The sequence below is a fragment of the Littorina saxatilis genome, linkage group LG8, assembly GCF_037325665.1.
Source record: "Littorina saxatilis isolate snail1 linkage group LG8, US_GU_Lsax_2.0, whole genome shotgun sequence".
Lineage (NCBI taxonomy): Eukaryota > Metazoa > Mollusca > Gastropoda > Littorinimorpha > Littorinidae > Littorina > Littorina saxatilis.
The window spans coordinates 36,498,280-36,506,904 of NC_090252.1; the positions used below are offsets into that span (position 1 = coordinate 36,498,280).

General features: G+C 41.3%; 1 long non-coding RNA gene across 1 annotated transcript; it reads right to left on the bottom strand.

Annotated features, from left to right (window-relative positions):
• Positions 1–898: 898 nt before the first annotated feature.
• On the bottom strand, positions 899–3,430 carry LOC138972292 (uncharacterized). The gene is made up of 3 exons (XR_011457538.1): positions 3,292–3,430; positions 2,381–2,646; positions 899–1,658 (listed from the first exon to the last, which is right to left on the bottom strand). It is a non-coding gene; the product is annotated as an uncharacterized lncRNA (long non-coding RNA).
• Between the last annotated feature and the right edge of the window lie 5,195 nt (positions 3,431–8,625).

The window sequence follows — 8,625 nt, forward strand, 5'->3', positions numbered from 1 at the left end:
TGTGACTCTGGCCCTAAACAAGACCCATTCGCAACAGAAACATTTCTGGGTGCTCTTGTTTTTGCTTATTTGTTGATATTTTTTTTGTTTTTTTGTTTTGTATAAGCAGATGCCAATGTAATGCACACCCGTTATGCGCAATCTTATTGCAATGATTAAGCTGACTAAGGAGAACAATAGACTGAAGAGACAAGTGAGTGTGTTCAAACTACAGATTGCAAACATGGCTAAGAAAAAGAACGCAGACAGGAAAAATCCATGGTTATTCAGAAATCTGATTTCTCGCAGAACATATCATATTGCACTGGTATAGCCACGACCAGTCTCTTCCAATTAATTCATGTTTTTAGTGTCACCCTTTGTAACAAGAAGATGGCAGAAAAAAGTCAACAATTCTAAAAAGACAAGAATGTTTAGCGATCAACCAATGAGTATTGACCCCTAAACGTTATAGTATAGATGAGATGTTGTTTATGCAACAGAGACGAGGATTAGACCTTGAGGATCTAGCCTATCGGTTTCGCTAATATAGGTAGAATAAAGTACATGTCACCAGAGTGGCCAAGAGCAACCTTAAACAATTTACTGGTTTGTTTTCATTTGTTTGAATGTTTCTCTCTTCTTCCTGCGCACAGTCTTCTCTCCATTTCATGTCCCCTGTGCATACCATAACATGTTCTGAGGAAAAATGTTTGTTTGGCTCACTTTTTGTGTGTGTCTTTATTGATGTTTGTATGATGCAATGTGTGTGTCAGAACAAAATCTGAGTTCTCGTACTTTGAAATGGAGAATGAGAGACAAGACAAAGCATTACAGCACAAAGTCAAACATATCAGCACTTGCAAACAAAATGCACACAATACAGTTAGCTCAAAAAAACTTTACTTGTGTTGATAAACGTTAGCAGCAGATCAAATCTGATGACTTCATCCACTTGGCAATGAACATATTGGGAAGAAAGATATCTAGTTTTATATATTTATATAATATATACCAAAAACACACATGTAACTTACAGTAAAAGTCATATCTATAATGGTGTACACAGGAACCTTCCTTTTCAGAACTCCAAACAATAATCTGATAAAAAAAAATCCAGTACAGAAAAAGAGGGAGTCTTAAAATGTAGGCAAATTTACATGTATAGGTTTTGACAAGACAAACATTTATATAGATGCGACCCACCCTACTACCTTTCAGGCTGAAAACTTACAGAAACGAAGCAGCTGTTCAACAATGTTGCTCTGCCCATTACAGAGTAGAGCTTAATGCCTGGATCTGGCAAAGCTTTTACATGAGTTGACACATTGTTGAAATTAGAGTCGTCAGGACTGTTTACTTTGTGGAAGGGTTGCTCTCCTTGTTTATCTGTGTGGTTTCATAGTTAAGAGGTAAAAGCTGTTTTGTTAATACCGCTTTCCCTACTTCTACTAGACTTCCTCCTCCTACGTGCATCCTGTTGCTGCCTGTATCAAAACGGGCAACAGGATTGGATTACTTTGGGAACAAGAGGTTGTGATGGCTGGCTCTGGGAAAGAGGTGGTTGTGATGGCTGACTCTTGGAGACACCTAGAAGTCTCTTTCTGGTTTTGACAAAGATGCAATCAGGGGCTTCCTCCTCCAAAATGACTTGCAGCCTGTTGCACATGGTCAAAACACTGCCAAAAGGGAAAAAAATATGAGAAAGAGAAAGGAGACAACAACTTTTACTAAAGCATCATTTAGGACAATTTACCAAGTTGTACATAACAAATTGCTCACAAATTTGAGTGCAACTTGCATGAAGAGCATTGCAAAATTAAGACAGTTGCAGGGATGGCCAGATCTCAAAATCTTAACTTGCCAGATAGGTGAGTCATTTCAAGAAAGTCCAGTCCACCAAAAAGAATTGCTTGCCGGGTACAAACCACAGTTGCTATAACTGCATTGTTTATAACGTTTTGAAACTAGAGTATACAACCAGAAGTGTTGCATTTGACGAGAATTTTCACTAGCCAACCAGGCGAGTTGCCAAGCGGTTTTAACTAGCACAGCGGATTTTTTGTACTCGCCCCTGGCCATTAGTCAGATGATTTGACCATCCCTGGATTTAGAAAGTCTGTTCAGTCATTGCTGATTAACTGTATCACTATCAGTATCACTGCACTTTAAAAAAAAATTATATGTATATATATATATATTGCTGACAGCGACAGGCATAATTTTAGTGTGTATTAATACTAGTATGCTGGTTTTTCAGATTTTGACACATTCCCTGTTTACTGAAACCGAAATGGTGTTAGACCGCACAAACCATCTTGCAATTCAACTTGAACCATTCTCTTTTTCAAAAGTAAAGTGCAAATAAGATTTATTTACAAAAAGTAGAGAGGTTTCCTACCTGTAAGCCTTTCCTCCTTAAAACTCGTTGACGAGGCGATGCATGAGGTCGAGCTCACACTCACAGGCAGCCGGTGATGAAGACGCTTGGCCACAGGAATCGCCCATCTTGCTGCCTTTCAATCCAGTTGTGATGATGAATGGATCAGGATAAAGCACCCCTTTCACATACAACTTCTGCTTGTACTCCCGAAGAAGCACCCTCCGCATTTTCTGCTTCACGGTCGACAGGAATCCCATCTCCCAAGTTCCAAAGCAGGAAAAGCTCTAAAACAAAAAGGCCTTGAGATCAAATCACAGTTTTTCGCACCTGTGGAAGGCATTCTTTTTCCCCCCTCATCACCATTTTGTATGTAAACTTACAAAATACTCACTGACTCAGCCTGAGGTAAGATTAGCAGCTATACAAACTGGCAGTGGCAACTTAGTTTGTTTGTTGTTTCTTATAATCTTACCCACACGTCAGATTGAAAATGGAAAACTTTAGCATACACTATCGCAACTTGACATGTATGCATCACGAATCGGAACATAGTTATGCTTCATAGTAAGTTAGATTCCGTGGACAGATCAACGGCACTTATTCAAGTTTTTGACTTTAATCAACTGAAAAGTTAAGCGTATCTGAAGAGAGATCACTTACTAAGTTGGTTTAAGCGTGTTTTTTTTTTTATTAATTTCTTGTAAACATGTTATATACAGTAACACACACACACAGTAACAACATTAAGAACGTTAACAAGCAGACTGCTTATCGACACGTTCTAAAACTAATAATCAATACACATTCTGATAACAAGACTTACTAAGTTACTGTTAGTGTCACAACTTACAGGGCGGAAAACCGGTCTTGGGAATGAACAACACATCGCATCATTGCAAAGAGTAAATAACGAAAGAAATAAAACTTACCTAGCTGCAAGTTCCTCGTGTGCACCTTCCACACTCTTTTTCCGTACACACGAGAAGGTTTTCGATGCTTCAGTGCTCCACAGTCGCACCTTCTGGATGGAAATCTCGCTCAAATCGCACATGTTTCAAGTTGCTGAGAAGCTAGAACGATGCGTTGTTTACTCGAAAAAATGCTACGCATGCGCACTGTCGCAATGACCGCGGAACTGCGCAGTTCAATGCATTTGAAACTGTGCAGTTACCAGCCGGTTTCAGTCGGTAACCCAAGTCGGTTGTCAGAGGCATTCGCCAAAAAGACTGCGAGTGTGCGATTTTACAAGCGATGAGGATGATTGCTGAATTTGTGCTTATTCGAGCTGTTGTGCTTCTGTGTTCAAGTTTGGGTTACTTACTTCTTCAATCGTCATTTAGGTGAGCCTTACTTTGACTTTGTCTTTCAGTCTTAGGCCAGTAAGTTATCTGTACTGTACTGCGGTAAGCTTAGTTTTGTTCAGCTGGTCTATTCAATGTAGGTCAAAACTTGTAAATCTATCTGCCTGCATGACCTGAACCTAGACACCGTTGTTTACTTTAACATTGAAAAATAACACACGCAAGATCCGACCTTCTTTGCCACCTTTTATGTTAACCGTATCTCCAACTTTGCTGGTCAACTTGATCAGTAAGCTTAGCCGTAGCAAACGACATATCTGCAGCAAACGACAGATCTGCAGCAGACGACAGATGGGACCGCCTTGTTCTGTTGAAGCAGATTTAGCAATCAATCCTCCAAAAGCGATAGCAAATGAACAAAACTGTAAGCATACTGTTTTATTGGCTCACGTAAGTGTAGCATATGCGATCGTAACTTTGTCTGTGCGTGTGTGTGTGTGCGTGTGTGCGTGTGTGCGTGTGTGCGTGTGGGGGTGTGTGTGTATGTGTGTGTGTGTGCGTGCGTGTGTATGTCTGTGGTAGAAACTTTAACATTTGACAAAACACCGAAATACTCATTTCACCTGGTTATTTTCCAAGCAACATCTTCAAAGTATTGAACCAATAATCAACATTTTGTCGGCATGTGTGTAAATCTAAACAACGAAGTGACTGTGGTAAGATGAACAAAGTTAAAAAACAAAGGAATACTGTACTCACCAATACAAGAACGTGTGTAGTTAAAGTGTGTATCCAAAGAAAACGGGTGGTGGGGTGGTTTAAGAGGGTACACGCAGCTGACCGGTTTGTGTCGTGTAGTGGTATGTAGACCAGGTTAGGGGTCAAGACCAGGTTAGGGGTCGCGCTAAGGATTGTGGTATACATACATTCACTGACTCAGCCGCCTGGTTCTCACCTCTGCATTCGCCGATTCGTGAAAAAAAAATTCCGACCGGGTTCGGTTTCTAAGCTCCAGATAAATAGACTAAAGAAGAGTACCAAAGGAGATTTCCTACAGGTTGATCCGGTGCGTCCCGCTAGCGCTACGTGTCATTTGTGCTACGTATCGTTTGCGCTATTTTCTGTAGTGCTATCGACACAAATTGCCAAAAACAGTAGTGCTATCGGCACGTAGTGCTATTGCCACAATTCACACATGCCATTATCACTACGTCTCAATAGAACTACGTGTCGATATCACTATTTTTGAAAAAAAACAATGTACTGTAGCGCTACGTGTCGATAACGCTACGTGTCGATAGCACTATACTACATGTTCAAACGGCAGACACTTCCCTTTGTGTGTGCGTGTGAGTGTGGATTTTGTCTGCATGGCTGTCTGTCGGATATGTATGTCTGTCTGTCTCTGTCTTTCTCTGCACCTGTCAATCGCTCTTCCTCTGTACCTCTTAAATCGCTCTCTCCTTGTCTCTCCCGCTCCCCTCCCCCTCTCTCCATCTGTCTTTCTGTCTTCTCTCGCTCTTTCTTTCTCGCTCGCTCTTCCCCCTCCCCTCCCTCTCTCTTGCATGATACCGTATATACATACACGGATGTTTTTCTGTGTGTGCGTTTGTGTGTACGATACCGTGTGTACGTATGCGTTTGTGCGTGTGTGTGTATGTGTGTGTGTGTGTGTGTGCTTGTGTGTGTGTGCGTGTGTGTAATGAAGAGAGAGAGAGAGAGAGAGAGAGAGAGAGAGGCAGAGAGAGACAGAGTGAGTGAGCGAGTGAGCAAGAGAGAGAGAGAGAGAGAGAGAGAGAGAGAGAGAGAGAGAGAGAGAGAGAGAGAGAGAGTCACACACACACACACACACACAGACACACACACACACACACACACATTGAAACAGACACACACACACAGACATACATATACACACACAAACCAGAAGGAGTGAGAGCGAGAGAAACAAGAGGCGAAGCCTTCAAGGCTCCCGTAAGAAATCAACAAACAGTAACATAACACAAACTCACTCACTCCGTAACACACACACACAAACACACACACACACACAGTTAAAACTAACGCATCATATCAACTCCATGTATAATTTTCAAAAGAAGGCAAACAGATAAAATGACTAGGGTAATAGGTTAGGTACCTGCCATGTGGGCACTTTTTCCACTGCTGTCCTCAGTCCTATTCTTTTCATCAAGACTTGTCACCATGCCGAGTAGATCTAAATTCGGAAGTCTTCATGTGGCTGAGGCATATATCTGACATAGCGTCGATCTTGTTGTAGGTTAACCTCCTTTCTGAAACAAATGGCAAAATGCGATTAGTTATGATGACTACAACCTACACAAATATAAACAGTGTTTTGAAACAGAATAGTCAGGTTATACAAGCCACTTTACCTATGCAGCATGGTAACCCTACAATATGCGAAACATGTCGACTGCAGCAGCCTGGTTCTTAAAATAATTCTGACGGTCAACACAGCCAGAAATGCCAACAAAGACAAGAAAGCTGTTGCAAGGTAAGCTTACCAAACGTTACATAGCGAATCATATATGATAGTGCGTAAACAGCAAACAGTAGATCTACAATCAAAGAGAGGATCGAGTCTGGAATGAAACGCGATACAGATCTAGCATTCAAAAACTGTCTTTCACGTTCAAGGAAGTTGTTGCAAAGTAGCCTACTTAAGACTTACTAAATTGTACAGACAAAACCATTACAGTGCATGTTTTGAATCTGAGGAAAAAATCGTGATCATTTTGACTTTGAGAACAGATTCATTCCGTTTCCTTATATCTGCATGTTCAAGTAAATGGTGGACAGTTTTTTTCGGGCAGAGTAAACTTAACTTGAGACTCTACTGCAAGTCTTGAAATTCACATAAATCGAACCACGAGCAAAGACATCCAAACATTACAGGCACTTTAGATCAACTCATTTCACTAGAGGTGACTGCCTAGCACTGTGTTTGACATCCGTGTCTGCTGAAATAAAAAGAAATTAAAACAAAACGGATTAACAGTAGGTGACACGTTATCAGAGTGGGAGACACTAGATCTGTCTCTGAACTTACCGGGATACGGCTGCAAGATCGACACTGACTGCGCTTTCGACAGCTCTTCCTCGCGTGGACATTGGAAACACGCTGTGCAGATCAAATTGTAGGAAATCTCCCTTTGGTATCTTCTTTATTTACTTTTCTGGAGCTTAGAAACCGAACAACATGAAATCGTCTTCCCCGGCGAATCGGCGAGGGGAGAACTGGACCACAATCCTTCGCGCGACCCCTGACCTGATCTTGACACTATCCCCGAGTAGTACAAGGGTCCAGCAGACTTTAATTGTCTGTGTGTCTGTGTGTGTGTCTCGACTTAACAGCTTATTGCTGGGAAACTACTGGGCGCAGTTCGTTCAAAAGTTGATACACTAACTTGATAATAGGTCCGATTGATCGTATTAAAACTTCATAATGTTACCTGGGACCTAAATGCGAAATAAACCACCAAAAAACGACTTGGCGGTGGGAGGAATTCGCGGTGCAACAGCCAGCCAGGCAGCCGAACGGTGCAAGGTCTCGGCAAACCAAGACTATGCCATACTCGTAGCAAAGCCGCCGAATGGTACCGTAACCCAAGAATAGTAACGTAAGAAAATAGAATGTCGTCTTTTGATTTGGAACGTGACGTGTTTTAGAATGGAGATGTGGTAGTGTGTGTGTGTGTGTGTGTGTGTTTGTGTGTTTGTGTGTGTGTGTGTGTGTGTGTGTGTGTGAGTGTGTGTGTGTGTGTGTGTGTGAGTGTGTGTGAGAGAGAGAGATGATTTAACGTAGAGGGGGGAATCGAGACGAGGGTCGCGGTGTATGTGTGTGTGTGTATGTGTGTGTGTGTGTGTGTGTCTATGCGTGTGTGTGTGTAGAGCGATTCAGACTAAACTACTGGACCGATCTTTATGAAATTTGACATGAAAGTTCCTGGGTATGATATCCCCGAACTTTTTTTCATGTTTTGGATAAATGTCTTTGATGACGTCATATCCGGGTTTTCGTGAAAAGTTGAGGCGGCACTGTCACGCTCTCATTTTTCAACCAAATTGGTTGACATTTTGGTCAAGTAGTCTTCGACGAAGCCCGGACTTCGGTATTGCATTTCAGCGTGGTGGCTTAAAAATTAATTAATGACTTTGGTCATTAAAAATCTGAAAATTGTAAAAAAAAATATTGTTTTTATAAAACGATCCAAATTTACGTTTATCTTATTCTCCATCATTTTCTGATTCCAAAAACATATAAATATTATCAAAATTAAATTTTCCAAATCAATTTAAAAACACTTTCATCTTATTCCTTGTCGGTTCCTGATTCCAAAAACATATAGATATGATATGTTTGGATTACAAACACGCTCAGAAAGTTAAAACGAAGAGAGGTACAGAAAAGCGTGCTATCCTTCTCAGCGCAACTACTAAACCGCTCTTCTTGTCAATTTCACTGCCTTTGCCATGAGCATGAGCGGTGGACTGACGATGCTACGAGTATACGGTCTTGCTGAAAAATTGCATTGCGTTCTGTTTCATTCTGTGAGTTCGACAGCTACTTGACTAAATGTTGTATTTTCGCCTTACGCGACTTGTTATCCATGTGTTTGAACAAAATCTGAATATATAACAGATACAGTATTAGCAAAATCGATGTTTTGGGCCAATTGCTGTTGCTGTCATTTATGGCACCTTCAGCCTCCTATAAACCACCAGTTTCAGGTCGCAAAAACCCTCATGCGTTACCGTACATAACAAACATCGTTTCGTTTGAACACTTACCGCCAAAGAACACAGGCAGGGTTGCTCTCCCTGGATGCAGCCATTTCTCAAAGAATTTACTTTGTTGTCATCTGGATAGGTGTGCACATTCGAAGCCTCGTTGTGTCACTAGACGGGAGTTTTGATAGTTAGAAAGCACGACGTTGG